Here is an 18,345-nt window from a genome sequence, read left to right as displayed (position 1 = left end):
GACCGGTCCCGGCGGGTGAGGAACCCCGCGATGCCAGCCCTTCAGCTGGATCTCTGTATTTGGACACACATCCAGCTGAAGTGTATTTCAGTGCACGAACTTGCCGGGTTCATGCACCGCAATACATGCTTCTGGCCAATCAGAAGCTAGCAGTTGATGTTGGCGTACACGCGACTGGGTGCAGGCAGTGACATCATGCTGCTCCCGTCGCTTGGGCACTAAATTCAGCTGCCAGCTTAAGACGGCGCAGTGGTGGAGAGGAAGGATGAAAGGTGAGTAACAGTGTTTGTTTTTTCTTTCTTTCTAGGTATTGAACAGTGACACCGGCAGGATTGAGTACATATATAATGATGGGGTGACATTTACAAGGATGGGCGCATATATACAATGATGGAGTGACATTTACAAGATGGGGGGGTGGAGCGTATACCGGGATGGGGAAACTTATACCAGGAAGAAGGGCTGTACATGGATTGGGGGAGCATATACCTGGATTGGGGGGGGAATATGCAAAGATAGGGGTGCATATATATGAATTGGGGGAACATATACATGGATTAGGGGACAAGCATTTACCAGGATGGGGGTACAACTATCAGGAAGCCTGATATCCTTTATATCTGCCATTTGGTACCCCTGCTCCTGTCTGTGGCTGCTTTCTGCTGCTTCCGTCTGTTTGCTAAATGTTTTTAGAAACTGAAAGAATTCAGGTTAAATTGCCATGTAGGCACTGTGCGATAAGTGGGTTTTGGGTTGCATTTTGGGCACTTGGTTTCTAAAAGGTTTGCAATCGCTGGCATAGGTGTACACGTTATGTCCTCCTTCCCTTGTATTTAGAAATCAGACATGTTAGGACATTCTACATTAGGAGTAGTGGTAGCACATAGGGAAGATATATATTACATATTTGTGAAAGAAGACATTAATTTACAACTAAGCAAAAATTGTGCAAATAGTTTCACATTTTATGGTGAATGTTTCATGCCAAATTTAACACAGCTCACCAGGCATGTGTTAATTGGTTTCCTTTCTGTCCTGCCTGTTCGAGTGAGTTCCACAGGAGAGCGTCCATTGTCAAGAGCTGTGGTGGTGTAGGTGATCACGTTTCCTCTCCTGCAGAGCATGCTGTCTGATGAGGGAGGACGTTGTGTGGAAATAACTTGTCCATAAGCAGCAAGAGTACAGCACCTTAGTGCACCTTAGTGCAGCAACTGACCATCTATACATATAAGGGGGGGGGGTCTCCCGAGACCCCTCCAATAGGTAATGTGCTGTTTGAATACCAATGTCAGACCCTTTTGTGCCCACAGATATAAGCTGCTGCTCCTTTCTCTTGCTCTTCTATTTGAAACATAAGAATTCTTTACCAAGTCAACTACTCACACGTATTGGGGAGTTGGCAGATAAAGCTTTTAGCCAAACGAGTATCTCACAGCTATCACGTGTGTATGATCAGCTTTAGGTTATTTTAACCTTTGTGTCTAAGGCCTCTTTCACACTTCAGTCTTTTTGTTTACGTCCAAATCTGTCGTTTTGTAAAAAAAACGGATCCAGCAAATGTTGCTGCTGGATCTGTTTTTTTTCTGATAGCCTTGTATTAGCGACGGATTGTGACGGATGGCCATCCATTTCATCCGTCGTATGACGGATCCGTCATAAATTCTGTGTCTGTCGGGCAGAGACAGCGCACATAGAAACGTTTTTGTGTACGTCGTAAGTTCGCCCAGCGGCGGATCCTGTGCTGTACATCGTTGGCTATAATGGAAGCCAATGGATGCAGGATCCATCGCTGACCGTCAAAAAAACGGAATCCAGCGATGGATTAAGTTTTTTGAAACTGAGCATGCCTGAAAGGATTTCCATTCAGGGGAAAATTCTCTCTCGGCTGGAACTACTTCAACGGATCCGTAAAAAAAGCGGATCCAGTGCATCAGTTTTTTACAATCTGCACAGGATCCGTCTTTTCAAGACTGACGGGTTGTGACTGATTCTCAAAAACGGATGTGTGAAAGAGGCCTAAGGCTGAGTTAAAACCCTTTTTGGTAGATGGGGGAATTACACCTATTGGGGCACTTTTCTCTCCATTACAAAATGGAGCGGCGAACGGCCACTCCATTATTTGCTATAGAGCTGCCAGAAACAGCTGAGCACTGCGTTTAGAAGGCCCATCGGGAATGAATGGAGGAGTGGTGGTCGAGCACGTCTACTGCCAATCCAATCAAATGGGAATGAAAGTTGTTTTTACCATCCAAATCCTTTAAAGGAGTTTCCCATACTCGGACAACCTTTTCTTAATCCTTCTGTTCCCCCCCCCCCCCCCAGTAAAATAACATTTAGGCCATGTTCACACAATGCGTTTTTTACCGCGGAACCGCAGCGATTTTGCCGCTGCGGGTCCGCAGCTGTTTTCCATGCAGGGTACAGTACAATGTAACCCTATGGATAACAGGAAACGCTGTGCACATGATCCTGAAATTCACTAAAAAAGCCGCGCTGAATAGCTGCGGTAAAAAAGAAGGACCATGTCACTTCTTTGTGCGGAACTGCAGCGGTTCTGCACCCATAGACCTCCATTGTGAGGTCAAACCCGCAGTAAAACCCGCAGATCAAAAATATATCTGCGGGTTTTATTGCGGTTATGGGTGGAGAAACCGCTGCAGCAGGAAGTGCGGGGAAGCGGGCGGAAGTTCGTGGGCGGAAGTGCTTGGGCGGAGTGTGTTCCGAAGTGACGGAGGCATACCGTCGCATGGGGATCGATGTCGGCTGTTTGATAGATTTGGTATGTGTGTGTGTGTGTGTGTGTGTGTGTGTCGCCATGCGACGCTAGTGCCACCATTGTGCTAAGTCGCCGTATGGGACTACTACTCCCATCCGGTATTAGGATGGGAGAGTTGTCCCTGTGTCCGGCGACTTAGCACAGTTGTAAAGTTACACAAAACACACACAATACACATACATGACACACAGTACATACAACACATAACACAGAGTATATACTCACCAACAGCACACTGGTAGGCGAAGCCCTCGATCCCCTAGAAAAAATCCCAAAATAAAAAATCAAATTCATACTCCCTGTCCGCAGAATCCATAAAACGAGTGTCCCACGCCGATCGGCTGCTCTCCGGCGATACACTGCCAGGAGCGAAGCTCCTAGCAGTGTATCGTGTACTGTTCCGGAGTTCAATGGCTCCGGCGTCTCGGTTAACGGCAGTACAGCTGCGTTGAACTTTCCCACGCAGCACTGCCGTTAAGCGAGAGTGCCGGGGTCAATGACCGCCGGTAAACTCGCTCGCGCATGCGCAGTGACACACCGACAGGAACTATGGCTCCTGTCAGTGTGTTGCTGCAGCCGTGGAGAGCAGACATATCTCTGGATGTGTCTGTTCTCCATGGAAGATCTTCGTGGGACCCTCGATGGATTTCTGCGGACAGGGCCAGGGAGTATGAATTTGTTTTTTTATTTTGCGTCTTTTTCAGGTCGAGGGTCTTCAGGACGGATTGAGCGTACAATAAAATATGGTCAAAAAGTGGGTGTCTTTATTTCATTAAAATATTTTTTTTCTAGTGTTTGTGGGTTTTTTTTAACCCTTTCATTGGATTAATAATGGAGAGGCGTCTTATTGACGCCTCTCCATTATTAACCGGGTTTAATGCAACCTTACAATAGCAAGGTGGCATTAACCCCTCATTACCCCATATCCCACCGCTACACGGGAGTGGGAAGAGAGGGGCTAAGTGCCGGAATTGGCACATCACTTTGATGCGCCTTTTCTGGGGCGGCTGCGGGCTTATATTTGTAGCCAGGGGGGGGGCAAATATCCATGGCCCCTTTCCTAGGCTATGAATATAAGCCCACAGCTGTCTGCATAGCCTTTCTGCCCTAAAAATATAGGGGGACCCCAACACTTTTTTTGGGGGGGGCTCTCCCTTTATTTCTGAGCCAGAAAGGCTACGCAGACAGCTGTGGGCTTCATATTCATGGCCTGGGAACAGCCATGGGTATTTTAACCCCTTCCCAGGCCACAAATATTGGCCCGCAGCAGTCTGCCTAGCCTTTCTGGCCTAAAAATATAGGGGGACCCTATGTCATTTTTTTTTTTTTTTTTTTTTTTTTTTTTTTTTGGGGGGGGGGGGGGGGTCCTTCTATATTTTTTTGATCATTTTAATAGCATTAATAATGGAGAGGCGTCTTATTGACGCCTCTCCATTATTAACCGGGATTAATGCCACCTTACAATAGCAAAAATACGTGCAACTGAAATACGTGGCACTTAAATATGTGATACGTGGCACTTAAATACGTGGCACTTAAATATGTGATACGTGGTACTTAAATACGTGGCACTTAAATACGTGGCACTGAAATACGTGGCACTTAAATACGTGGCACTGAAATTCGTGATACGTGGCACTGAAATTCGTGATATGTGGCACTGAAATTCGTGATACGTGGCACTGAAATACGTGATACGTGGCACTTAAATACGTGATGCGTGGCACTTAAATACGTGGCACTGAAATACGTGATACGTGGCACTTAAATACGTGGCACTTAAATACGTGGCACTGAAATACGTGATATGTGGCACTAAGTCTACGTTCACATTTGCGGTCTGCGCCGCAGCGTCGGGCGCCGCAGCGTCGCCGCATGCGTCATGCGCCCCTATATTTAACATGGGGGCGCATGGACATGCGTTGCACTTGCGTTTTGCGACGCATGCGTCCCTGCAGCGCACGAGTCCGGGCGCAGAGGACGCAGCAAGTTGCATTTTTGCTGCGTCCAAAATCAACCAAAAAAAGGACGCATGCGTCGCAAAACGCAACGTTGTGCATGCGTTTTGCTGCGTTTTTGTTTGCGTTGTGCGTTGCGTCGCCGACGCTGCGGCGCACAACGCAAATGTGAACGTAGCCTTAAATACGTGGCACTTAAATAGCTGGATAGAGCTGGATCCGCGGGCTGTGATCTGGCCTACGCACAGCACTCTGCGGAGCGCTGTCATTCAAAACACGTCCACTCATTTTGGTGTTTAGTCCCAAAATGGAGGATGGAAGAAGAAAAGGGTTGGACAAGGAAATGACATCATTTCTTTTTTTTTTTTTTTCCCCACTGCAGTTAAACCTTTATTTGTGTCAAACACAGACAATCTGCAGAGAAAACTGCATAAAAAACCGCACTAAAAACCGCATCAAAAACCGCACCAAAAACCGCACCTGCGTTTTCTGCCAAGAGCTGCGGTTTTTAGTGCAGAAAAACAGCAGGGAAATCAGGAACGTGTGAACATGGCCTTAAACTCACATTTGGTGTCGGCACTGGCTCTCCTGAGGATTGCGTCACATCGTTATGTCACGTGATCGCTGCAGCCAATAAGCAGTGGCTTCACTGTACTACTGTCGTAATTGACATTTGGAGAAAGTGAGAGAGCAGCAGCGCTCACTTCCTATTGATGTCTTGATTTTATTGGAAGGAGAGTAGAGTGACACCAGCACTGATTGGCTGCAGGGATTGCGTGACATCGCATCGCAATCCTTGGACTGGCCCAGCACCTCTCATGACATGGCAGCTGCATAGAAATATATCAAACCATCACACTGGGGTGGACATAGGGATACAGTTGACCGAGTATTGGACGAACCCTTAAATGCAAAAAAGAAGTGAAAGCAGAAGTCCCGCCAGAAGTGCATGTTCTTGTTATTTTTTTTTAAAGAAAAAAAAATTTCCCTGGAGATGCCGGGGATTGAACCCGGGGCCTCATACATGCAAAGCATGCGCTCTACCACTGAGCTACATCCCCTTTGCCTGTGTGCTTATGCACAGTAACTGTATTGGAAACTGCGAGAACTAGGCTGATGTATATGGCAGGAGACAATGAAAATTATAGCAGAGATCCAGTCCTCGTTAGTATAGTGGTAAGTATCCACACCTGTCACGCGGGAGACCAGGGAAGCAAACCCTGATGGGGAAGATTAAAGCTTTCCTTTCTCTTGTAAAAAAAAAAAAAAAAAAAAGTCAATGCTGAACTCAAAACATAAATATACATGTATGGATTATTCTTGTAAAGTGATGTAGTTTGGCAGTCAGAATACCTGTCGATTGATAGAATCTGGCGTCACACAAAACAACATGGCCGAAATAGCTCAGTTGGGAGAGCGTTAGACTGAAGATCTAAAGGTCCCTGGTTCGATCCCGGGTTTCGGCAGTTGTTTTGCCAATTACTGTTATTTACTGTAATCTCTTCAGCTCCACATGGATTCAAGAGAAAAACAACTATTCACAGGTAAATTTTGTAGTTTCACTTCTGTTTGGTTGTTTGATATCAGTACACAGACTCCAGAGCATGCTCAAGCCATTCCTCGTTAGTATAGTGGTAAGTATCCCCGCCTGTCACGCGGGAGACCGGGGTTCGATTCCCCGACGGGGAGGTTGTGTAAATTTTTTTTATAATTCAATTTTTATTTTTCTGCAATTACTTTTCAACCGATTGACGCTGCACTGCTCACTCACACTGTTTACACCGGGCTTACAATTTTACCTTTTTTTTCACTGAGACAACTCAATTCATTTGGCATAAGTAAGGCTAGTTTCACATTTGTGGTTAAGTCAACAGCGTATCGTCCGCAACCGCATGCAAAAACGCATGCAAACGTCTGAGGCCATGTTCACACTTTGCGGGTTTTACCGCGGATCCGCAGCGTTTCTGCAACTGCGGGTCCACAGCAGTTTCCATTGCGTTTACATTTACATCTAAACCCTATGGAAACCGCAATCCACTGTGCACATGCTGCGGGAAAAACCGCGCAGAAACGCAGCGGTTTACATTCCGCAGCATGTCACTTCTTTGTGCAGAATCGCTGCGATTCTGCACACATAGGAATGCATTGATCCGCTAACTTCCCGCATGGGGCTGTGCCCACGATGCGGGAAGTAAGCGGATCATGTGCAGATGGTACCCGGGGTGGAGGAGAGAAGACTCTCCTCCAGGCCCTGGGAACCATATTTGTGTAAAAAAAAAAAGAATTAAAATAAATAATAATGATATACTTACCTCTCAGCGCTGCACGCGGCCGTCCGGTCGCAGGGTTGCTGTGCGAGCAGGACCTGCGGTGACGTCTCAGTCACATGACCGTGACGTCTCGGTCACATGACCGTGACGTCGCGGTCACATGACCGTGACGTCGCGGTCACATGACCGTGACGTCACGAAGGTCCTTCTCGCACAGCATCTTTGGAACCAGGACATCAGAGGGTGAGTATAAACCATTTTTTTTTATTATTTTTAACATTACTATTGATGCTGCATATTGCTGCATATGCAGCATCAATAGTATAGGAGTAAACCTGCAGCGGAAACCGCAAAACAAACCGCGATAAATCTGCAGGGATAACCGCAGCGGTCTTGCCCTGCAGATTTATCAAATCCGCTGCGGGAGAACCTGCAGAGGACCCGACCTACGTGTGCACATAGCCTGATAACGCAGCGTTTTTATCCGCATCAGCTTACACATGATGGTAAAAAAAAATGTAGCGTTTGCATGCGTTTATACATGTGTTTGCGCTTTTTATGTGCATGCGTTTGATATTTCCAGGAGGGTGTGTCTTTAGTGGGCATGTCTAAACAGGGCTGCCACTAGAAATTTCAGGGCCCCATACTGGCAAAATTTCCGGGGCCCCCTTGAGACTCCGCCCAGGCTCCACCCCAGCCCCGCCTCCACGCCCCACCCCTCAAACTGTCCACAGTCCCACAGCTCTCTCTTGGAAAATCTCCACTTCACCTATCACACATTGACAGTTCCCATCACCAGGTCACACATATAGCCGGCAGCTTTTGTTTTGGCCAAAAGATTTTTTAAGACACCAAAATGACAAGGTAGACACTTTTGGCCGGGCCCTACTCTACTGTAACCTATTAAATATTTGTTAAAATATGCAATACAATTTAGGTATATTTTTATTTATTTTTCAATTTTTAAAATGACCTATAATACCACATACAAGGAGCAAATACCACAGCACCATGACCAGATGACATATTACCACCACAGTGATCGAATAATATCAAATACAAGGAACAAATACCACAACATCATGACCAGACCACATATTACCACCACATAGTGACTGAATACTACAATACTGATCAATAATAAAAAAAAACACAATACTATCACCATAAGTGCCATTATACACAGGAGATCTGTACTTAGTATGCAGTGTCTGTGTAGAGGTAATACAGTGATCACCAGTGACATTATACACAAGAGCTCTGTATATAGTGTATAGGTAATCCAGTGATCACCGGTGACATTATACACAGGACCTCTGTATATAGTATACAGTGCATAGTGTCAGTGTATAGGTAACACACTGACTCACCAGTGACGTCTCTAGGTGAAGTCCTTCATCTTTCATCCCGCACAGACCGCCATAACTTCATCCAGCCAGGACTCGTCTCTGCAGGAAATAACACAGTTATCTCGAGTTCCACTTGCAGAACACATTACTTAATTTTCCCAACTTCTACATTACACCACATGAAGAAGGCGACATAGTATCACTCTACACAGTAATAGGACCGCCCCTCCATTTAAAACAGTGTACTCAAAAAATAAAATAAATACATCACTGCAGTAATAATATCCCTTAATTAGCCCCTATGGTAATAATATTCGCCATCCTAGCCCCCGTGTGTCTCATTCCTGGCGACATATGTTCTCCCATCCTGCCCTAATGAGTATCCATCCTGCCCCATATGATCTCCCGATCCTGCCCCATCTGTCTCCATCGTATGCATCCTGCCCCATCCGTCTCCAATCCTGCCTCCAGTGTGTTATGGACCTGGTGGTTAGGAGCACCTGGAATGACCTGATGGTTAAACTAGACGACAGGACAAGCTCTGGGAAGTGGGATCTCTGCTGACCGCAAACCCTAATCCTATCACACACACTAGAAATAGCTGTGGAGCGTACCTAACTCTCCCTAGACGCCTCTTCACAGCCTAAGAGCTAACTACCCCTAAAGATAGGAAATAAAGCCTTACCTTGCCTCAGAGAAATTCCCCAAAGGAAAAGGCAGCCCCCCACAAATATTGACTGTGAGTTAAGAGGAAAGTCACAAACACAGGAATGAAACAGGTTTCAGCAAAGGAGGCCAGTCTTCATTAAATAGACAGAGGATAGGAAAGGGATCTATGCGGTCAGCACAAAAAAACTACAAAAAGCCACGCAGAGTGTGCAAAAAGACCCCCGCACCGACTCACGGTGCGAAGGTGCCACTCTGCACCCCAGAGCTTCCAGCTAGCAAGGCAATATCATGTTAGCAAGCTGGACTAGAACTTAGCAAGTACTAAGAAATATATTCAGTACACAATGAACAACAAATGAACTAGCAGGGACTTAGCTTCTGCTGGAGTAGACAGGTCATCAGAAAGATCCGAGAGAGATCTGAACCAGTACCGACACATTGACAGATCTGAGTGGAGTTAAATAGAGAAGCCAGCCTAGCCGCAAACGAGGGCAGCTGAGGAAGCAACCTCAAGAACCAGCAGTTCCACTCACAGCCACCAGAGGGAGTCCATGGACAGAACTCGCCGAAGTACCATTCATGACCACAGGAGGGAGTTCGAGAACGGAATTCACAACACCAGTGTCTCCAATCATGCCCGTATCACCATTCTGCCCCGTCTCCAATCATGCCCCCAGTGTCTCCAGTCATGCCCCAGTGTCTCCAGTCATGCCCCAGTGTCTCCAGTCATGCCCCTGTGTGTCCAGCGTTCTGCCCCAGTGTGTCCAATGTTCTGCCCCAGTGTGTCCAGCCATTCTGCCCCAGTTTGTCCAGCCGTTCTGCCCCAGTGTGTCCAGCCGTTCTGCCCCAGTGTGTCCAGCCGTTCTGCCTCAGTGTGTCCAGCCGTTCTGCCCCAGTGTGTCCAGCCGTTCTGCCCCAGTGTGTCCAGCCGTTCTGCCCCAGTGTGTCCAGCGTTCTGCCCCAGTGTTCTGCCCCAGTGTGTCCAGCCGTTCTGCCCCAGTGTGTCCAGCCGTTCTGCCCCAGTGTGTCCAGCCGTTCTGCCCCAGTGTGTCCAGCCATTCTGCCCCAGTGTGTCCAGCCGTTCTGCCCCAGTGTGTCCAGCGTTCTGCCCCAGTGTTCTGCCCAGTGTGTCCAGCCGTTCTGCCCCAGTGTGTCCAGCCGTTCTGCCACAGTGTGTCCAGCCATTCTGCCCCAGTGTGTCCAGCCGTTCTGCCCCAGTGTGTCCAGCGTTCTGCCCCAGTGTTCTGCCCGTGTGTCCAGCCATTCTGCCCCAGTGTGTCCAGCCGTTCTGCCCCAGTGTGTCCAGCCGTTCTGCCCCAGTGTGTCCAGCGTTCTGCCCCAGTGTGTCCAGCGTTCTGCCCCAGTGTTCGGCCCCAGTGTGTCCAGCGTTCTGTCCCAGTGTGTCCAGCCGTTCTGCCCCAGTGTGTCCAGCCGTTCTGCCCCAGTGTGTCCAGCGTTCTGCCCCAGTGTTCTGCCTCAGTGTGTCCAGCGTTCTGCCCCAGTGTGTCCAGCGTTCTGCCCCAGTGTGTCCAGCCGTTTTGCCCCAGTGTGTCCAGCGTTCTGCCCCAGTGTGTCCAGCGTTCTGCCCCAGTGTGTCCAGCATTCTGCCCTAGTGTGTCCAGCCGTTCTGCCCCAGTGTGTCCAGCCGTTCTGCCCCAGTGTTCTGCCCCAGTGTGTCCAACCGTTCTGCCCCAGTGTGTCCAGCTGTTCTGCCCCAGTGTGTCAAGCCGTTCTGCCCCAGTGTTCTGCCCCAGTGTGTCCAGCGTTCTGCCCCACTGTGTCCAGCCGTTCTGCCCTAGTGTGTCCAGCCGTTCTGCCCCAGTGTGTCCAGCGTTCTGCCCCAGTGTGTCCAGCCGTTTTGCCCCAGTGTGTCCAGCGTTCTGCCCCAGTGTGTCCAGCGTTCTGCCCCAGTGTGTCCAGCCATTCTGCCCCAGTGTGTCCAGCCGTTCTGCCCCAGTGTTCTGCCCCAGTGTGTCCAGCGTTCTGCCCCAGTGTGTCCAGCGTTCTGCCCCAGTGTTCTGCCCCAGTGTGTCCAGCGTTCTGCCCCAGTGTTCTGCCCCAGTGTGTCCAGCGTTCTGCCCCAGTGTGTCCAGCCGTTCTGCCCCAGTGTGTCCAGCCATTCTGCCCCAGTGTGTCCAGCCGTTCTGCCCCAGTGTGTCCAGCTGTTCTGCCCCAGTGTGTCAAGCCGTTCTGCCCCAGTGTTCTGCCCTAGTGTGTCCAGTGTTCTGCCCCAGTGTGTCCAGTCGTTCTGCCCTAGTGTGTCCAGCCGTTCTGCCCCAGTGTGTCCAGCCGTTCTGCCCCAGTGTTCTGCCCCAGTGTGTCCAGCGTTCTGCCCCAGTGTGTCCAGCGTTCTGCCCCAGTGTTCTGCCCCAGTGTGTCCAGCGTTCTGCCCCAGTGTGTCTAGCCGTTCTGCCCCAGTGTGTCCAGCCGTTCTGCCCCGTGTGTCCAGCCGTTCTGCCCCAGTGTGTCCAGCGTTCTGCCCCAGTGTGTCCAGCGTTCTGCCCCAGTGTGTCCAGCGTTCTGCCCCAGTGTGTCCAGCCGTTCTGCCCCAGTGTGTCCAGCGTTCTGTGTTGTGAATTCTGTTCTCGAACTCCCTCCTGTGGTTATGAATGGTACTTCGGCGAGTTCTGTCCATGGACTCCCTCTGGTGGCTGTGAGTAGAGCTGCTGGTTCTGAGGTTCCTTCTCCAGCTGATCTCGTTTAGGCCTTGGTTGGCTGCTCTATTTAACTCCAGTCAGATCGTTACCTGATGCCAGCTCTCAATGTCCTAGTACTGGTTCAGTTTTCTTGGATCTTTCAGATGACCTGTCTACTTCAGCAAAAGCTAAGTCCCTGCTAGCTTATTTGTTACCATTATGTTTTTGTCCAGCTTGCTATTATGATTTTGTCTTGTTAGCTGGAAGCTCTGGGATGCAGAGTGGCACCACCGCGCCGTGAGTCGGTGCGGTGCTCTCTTTTGCACACTCTGCGTGGTTTTTTGTTAGTTTTTTATGCTGACCGCAAAGATACCTTTTCTATCCTCAGTCTATTTAGTTAAGTCTGGCCTCGTTTGCTGAAATCTATTTCATTCCTGTGTTTGTGACTTCCATCTTAACTCACAGTCAATATATGTGGGGGGCTGCCTATTTCTTTGGGGAATTTCTCTGAGGCAAGGTAGGCTGTATTTTCTATCTTTAGGGGTAGTTAGCTCTTAGGCTGTGAAGAGGCGTCTAGGCAGAGTCAGGAACGCTCCACGGCTATTTCTAGTTGTTGTGATAGGATTAGGGGTTGCGGTCAGCAGAGCTCCCACTTCCCAGAGCTCGTCCTCTATTACTAGTTTGCTCATCTGGTCATTTCTAGTGCTCCTAACCACCAGTTCAATCATAACAGTTCTGCCCCAGTGTGTCCAGCCGTTCTGCCCCAGTGTGTCCAGCCGTTCTGCCCCAGTGTGTCCAGCCGTTTTGCCCCAGTGTGTCCAGCTGTTCTGCCCCAGTGTGTCCAGCCGTTCTGCCCCAGTGTTCTGCCCCAGTGTGTCCAGCGTTCTGCCCCAGTGTGTCCAGCGTTCTGCCCCAGTGTTCTGCCCCAGTGTGTCCAGCGTTCTGCCCCAGTGTGTCTAGCCGTTCTGCCCCAGTGTGTCCAGCCGTTCTGCCCCAGTGTGTCCAGCCGTTCTGCCCCAGTGTGTCCAGCGTTCTGCCCCAGTGTGTCCAGCGTTCTGCCCCAGTGTGTCCAGCGTTCTGCCCCAGTGTGTCCAGCCGTTCTGCCCCAGTGTGTCCAGCGTTCTGTGTTGTGAATTCTGTTCTCGAACTCCCTCCTGTGGTTATGAATGGTACTTCGGCGAGTTCTGTCCATGGACTCCCTCTGGTGGCTGTGAGTGGAGCTGCTGGTTCTGAGGTTCCTTCTCCAGCTGATCTCGTTTAGGCCTTGGTTGGCTGCTCTATTTAACTCCAGTCAGATCGTTACTTGATGCCAGCTCTCAATGTCCTAGTACTGGTTCAGTTTTCTTGGATCTTTCAGATGACCTGTCTACTTCAGCAAAAGCTAAGTCCCTGCTAGCTTATTTGTTACCATTATGTTTTTGTCCAGCTTGCTATTATGATTTTGTCTTGTTAGCTGGAAGCTCTGGGATGCAGAGTGGCACCACCGCGCCGTGAGTCGGTGCGGTGCTCTCTTTTGCACACTCTGCGTGGTTTTTTGTTAGTTTTTTATGCTGACCGCAAAGATACCTTTTCTATCCTCAGTCTATTTAGTTAAGTCTGGCCTCGTTTGCTGAAACCTATTTCATTCCTGTGTTTGTGACTTCCATCTTAACTCACAGTCAATATATGTGGGGGGCTGCCTATTTCTTTGGGGAATTTCTCTGAGGCAAGGTAGGCTGTATTTTCTATCTTTAGGGGTAGTTAGCTCTTAGGCTGTGAAGAGGCGTCTAGGCAGAGTCAGGAACGCTCCACGGCTATTTCTAGTTGTTGTGATAGGATTAGGGGTTGCGGTCAGCAGAGCTCCCACTTCCCAGAGCTCGTCCTCTATTACTAGTTTGCTCATCTGGTCATTTCTAGTGCTCCTAACCACCAGTTCAATCATAACAGTACAGCTGGCCCGTAAAGTGTTAATGCATCTCAATAGAGGGATAAGAGAAGTTCTGAGACCATTTTCTTTTTTTCCTCTGCAGCGTGTTTTGTTTCTCTTTTCCCCTAAATCTCTGGGTGGTTCAGGACACAGGTGTAGATATGGACATTCAAGGTCTGTCCTCTTGTGTGGATCTACTCACTGTAAGGGTACAAGGCATTCAAGATTATGTAGTTCAGAACCCGATGTTAGAACCCAGAATTCCAATTCCTGATTTGTTTTCTGGGGATAGATCTAAGTTCCTGAATTTCAAAAATAATTGTAGACTGTTTTTTGCTTTGAAACCCCGCTCCTCTGGTGACCCCATTCAGCAAGTAAAAATCATTATTTCTTTGCTGCGTGGCGACCCTCAAGACTGGGCATTTTCCCTTGCGCCAGGAGATCCTGCATTGCGTAATGCAGATGCGTTTTTTTCTGGGGCTTGGATTGCTTTATGATGAACCAGATTCAGTGGATCAGGCAGAGAAAATTTTGCTGGCTTTGTGTCAGGGTCAGGATGAAGCGGAGGTATATTGTCAGAAGTTTAGAAAGTGGTCTGTGCTTACTCAGTGGAATGAATGTGCCCTGGCGGCAATTTTCAGAAAGGGTCTTTCTGAAGCCCTTAAGGATGTTATGGTGGGATTCCCCACGCCTGCTGGTCTGAATGAGTCTATGTCCTTGGCCATTCAGATCGATCGACGCTTACGTGAGCACAAAAATGTGCACCATTTGGCGGTGTTTTCTGAGCAGAGGCCTGAGCCTATGCAGTGTGACAGGACCTTGACCAGAGCTGAACGGCAAGAGTACAGACGTCAGAATGGGCTGTGTTTCTACTGTGGTGACTCCACTCATGCTATCTCTGATTGTCCTAAGCGCACTAAACGGTTCGCCAGGTCTGCCACCATTGGTACGTTACAGCCAAAATTTCTTTTGTCCGTTACTCTGATTTGCTCTTTGTCATCCTATTCTGTTATGGCATTTGTGGATTCAGGCGCTGCCCTGAATTTGATGGACTTGGAGTTTGCTAGGCGCTGTGGTTTTTTCTTGGAGCCCTTACAGTATCCTATTCCATTGAGAGGAATTGATGCTACACCTTTGGCCAAGAATAAGCCTCAGTACTGGACTCAATTGACCATGTGCATGGCTCCTGCACATCAGGAGGATATTCGCTTTTTGGTGTTGCATAATCTGCATGATGTGGTCGTTTTGGGTTTGCCATGGCTACAGGTCCATAATCCAGTATTGGATTGGAAATCAATGTCTGTATCCAGTTGGGGTTGTCAAGGGGTACATGGGGATGTCCCATTGTTGTCTATTTCGTCTTCCCATCCTTCTGAAGTCCCTGAGTTCTTGTCAGATTACCGGGATGTATTTGATGAGCCCAAATCCAGTGCCCTACCTCCTCATAGGGATTGCAATTGTGCTATTAATTTGATTCCTGGTAGTAAGTTTCTGAAGGGCCGACTGTTCAATTTATCTGTGCCAGAACACGCTGCAATGCGGAGTTATATAAAGGAGTCCTTGGAGAAAGGGCATATTCGCCCGTCGTCGTCACCGTTGGGAGCAGGGTTCTTTTTTGTGGCCAAGAAGGATGGTTCTCTGAGACCTTGTATAGATTACCGCCTTCTCAATAAAATCACCGTCAAATTTCAGTATCCTTTGCCGCTACTGTCTGATTTGTTTGCTCGGATTAAGGGGGCTAGCTGGTTCACCAAGATAGATCTTCGAGGGGCGTATAATCTTGTGCGTATTAAACGGGGCGACGAATGGAAAACAGCATTTCATACGCCCGAGGGCCATTTTGAGTACTTGGTGATGCCATTCGGGCTTTCTAATGCTCCATCTGTGTTTCAGTCCTTTATGCATGACATCTTCCGAAAGTACCTGGATAGATTCATGATTGTATATTTGGATGATATTTTGGTCTTTTCGGACGATTGGGAGTCTCATGTGAAGCAGGTCAGAATGGTGTTCCAGGTCCTTCGTGCTAATTCCTTGTTTGTGAAGGGGTCTAAGTGTCTCTTTGGAGTTCAGAAGGTTTCCTTTTTGGGCTTCATTTTTTCCCCTTCTACTATCGAGATGGACCCTGTTAAAGTTCAGGCCATTTATGATAGGACTCAGCCTACTTCTGTGAAGAGCCTTCAGAAATTCCTGGGCTTTGCTAATTTTTACCGTCGCTTCATCGCTAATTTTTCTAGTGTTGTTAAACCATTGACTGATTTGACCAAGAAAGGTGCGGATGTTGTTGTGGATTCTGTTTGTGGGCTCCCTCTGGTGGTTACTGCTGGTACTGGGTGACTTTGGTGGGTTGCGGCCTTTGGTTTCCACCTGTCCATCAGAGGCTGGGTGTTTCCTATTTTACCTGGCCTTTCTGTCATTTCCTTGCCGGCTATCAATGTATTCAGATGTGCTCTGTTTTGTTCCTGCCTACCTGCTCCCAGATCTTTCAGGATAAGCTAAGTGCTGATTTTCAGTTGTTTGGTTTTTTTTGTCCAGCTTGCTTATTATGTCTCTATGCTAGCTGGTAGCTCTAGTGGACTGAGGTTCTCCCCATGTGCCATGAGTTGGCACATGGGTTCTTGTAATCTCAGGATGGTTTTTTTGATTAGGGTTTTTTGCTGACCGCTCAGACCCCTTTTGTATCGTTCTGCTTTCTAGTTTACAGCGGGCCTCAATTTGCTAAACCTGTATATATCATCTCTATGTGTGTGCCTTCCTCTCATTTCACCGTCAATACATGTGGGGGGCAACTATACCTTTTGGGGTTCGTTCCTCTGGAGGCAAGTGAGGTCTTTATTTTCTCTGCAGTACTAGTTAGCTCTTAGGCTGGTGCGTGGCATCTAGAACCAACGTAGGCACGCTCCCTGGCTATCTCTAGTTGCGTTTGTCAGGCGTAGGGCAGCGGTCAGCCCAGGTTCCATCACCCTAGAGCTCGTCCGTTATATATTTGTACCTTGCTTGTCCTGTGCTATCCCTTGCCATTGGGATTCATGACAGGATGTGGTCAATTGGTCCTCTGCGGCCGTTGAGGCTTTTCAGGAGCTGAAGCGTCGTTTTTCTTCTGCCCCTGTGTTGTGTCAGCCAGATGTTTTGCTCCCGTTTCAGGTCGAGGTGGATGCTTCTGAGATTGGAGCAGGGGCTGTTTTGTCTCAAAGAGGTTCTGATGGTTCTGTGATGAAACCATGTGCTTTCTTTTCTAGAAAGTTTTCGCCTGCTGAGCGCAATTATGATGTGGGCAATCGAGAGTTGTTGGCTATGAAGTGGGCGTTTGAGGAGTGGCGACATTGGCTTGAAGGAGCCAAGCATCGCGTGGTGGTCTTGACGGATCACAAGAATCTGACTTATCTCGAGTCTGCCAAGCGGTTGAATCCTAGACAGGCTTGATGGTCGCTGTTTTTCTCCCGCTTCAATTTTGTGGCTTCGTACCTTCCGGGTTCTAAGAATGTGAAGGCTGATGCCCTTTCAAGGAGTTTTGTGCCTGATTCTCCGGGAGTTCCTGAGCCGGCTGGTATTCTCAAAGAGGGGGTAATTTTGTCTGCCATCTCCCCTGATTTGCGGCGGGTGCTGCAGGAGTTTCAGGCTGATAGACCTGACCGTTGCCCAGCGGAGAAGCTGTTTGTCCCTGATAGATGGACTAGTAGAGTTATCTCTGAGGTTCATTGTTCGGTGTTGGCTGGTCATCCTGGAATCTTTGGTACCAGAGATTTGGTGGCTAGATCCTTTTGGTGGCCTTCCTTGTCACGAGATGTGCGTTCTTTTGTGCAGTCCTGTGGGACTTGTGCTCGGGCTAAGCCCTGCTGTTCTCGTGCCAGTGGGTTGCTTTTGCCCTTGCCGGTCCCGAAGAGGCCCTGGACGCATATTTCCATGGATTTTATTTCAGATCTCCCTGTCTCTCAGAGGATGTCAGTTATCTGGGTGGTTTGTGATCGCTTCTCTAAGATGGTCCATTTGGTACCTTTGCCTAAATTGCCTTCCTCCTCTGATTTGGTTCCATTGTTTTTCCAGCATGTGGTTCGTTTACATGGCATTCCGGAGAACATCGTGTCGGACAGAGGTTCCCAGTTTGTTTCAAGATTTTGGCGGTCCTTTTGTGCTAAGATGGGCATTGATTTGTCTTTTTCTTCTGCTTTCCATCCTCAGACAAATGGCCAAACCAAACGAACCAATCAGACTTTGGAAACATATCTGAGATGCTTTGTTTCTGCTGATCAGGATGATTGGGTGTCCTTCTTGCCTTTGGCTGAGTTCGCCCTTAATAATCGGGCCAGCTAGGCCACTTTGGTTTCGCCTTTTTTCTGTAATTATGGTTTCCACCCTCGTTTTTCTTCAGGGCAGGTTGAGCCTTCGGACTGTCCTGGTGTGGATTCTGTGGTGGACAGGTTGCAGCAAATTTGGAATCACGTAGTGGACAATTTGACATTGTCCCAGGAGAAGGCTCAATGTTTCGCTAACCGCCGTCGCTGTGTTGGTCCCCGACTTCGTGTTGGGGATTTGGTTTGGTTGTCGTCTCGTTATGTTCCTATGAAGGTTTCGTCTCCTAAGTTTAAGCCTCGTTTCATTGGTCCTTATAAGATTTCTGAAATTCTTAATCCTGTGTCATTTCGTTTGGACCTTCCAGCTTCTTTCGCCATCCATAATGTGTTCCATAGGTCGTTATTGCGGAGATATGTGGCTCCTATGGTTCCCTCCGTTCATCCTCCTGCCCCGGTGTTGGTTGAGGGGGAGTTGGAGTATGTGGTGGA

At 48.5% G+C, this 18,345-nt stretch overlaps 3 non-coding genes across 3 annotated transcripts; 2 read left to right on the top strand and 1 right to left on the bottom strand.

Annotated features, from left to right (window-relative positions):
• Positions 1 to 5,723: 5,723 nt before the first annotated feature.
• Positions 5,724 to 5,795, bottom strand: TRNAA-UGC (transfer RNA alanine (anticodon UGC)). The gene has a single exon. It is a non-coding gene; the product is annotated as a tRNA-Ala (tRNA).
• Positions 5,796 to 6,127: 332 nt separating this feature from the next.
• Positions 6,128 to 6,200, top strand: TRNAF-GAA (transfer RNA phenylalanine (anticodon GAA)). The gene has a single exon. It is a non-coding gene; the product is annotated as a tRNA-Phe (tRNA).
• A 151-nt stretch (positions 6,201 to 6,351) lies between these two features.
• On the top strand, positions 6,352 to 6,423 carry TRNAD-GUC (transfer RNA aspartic acid (anticodon GUC)). Its single transcript has one exon. It is a non-coding gene; the product is annotated as a tRNA-Asp (tRNA).
• The last annotated feature ends 11,922 nt before the right edge of the window (positions 6,424 to 18,345 follow it).

This window comes from Ranitomeya variabilis, chromosome 1, assembly GCF_051348905.1.
Source record: "Ranitomeya variabilis isolate aRanVar5 chromosome 1, aRanVar5.hap1, whole genome shotgun sequence".
Lineage (NCBI taxonomy): Eukaryota > Metazoa > Chordata > Amphibia > Anura > Dendrobatidae > Ranitomeya > Ranitomeya variabilis.
The sequence above is the reverse complement of the archived record's forward strand: the minus strand, read 5'-3'. Positions and strand labels throughout refer to the sequence as shown.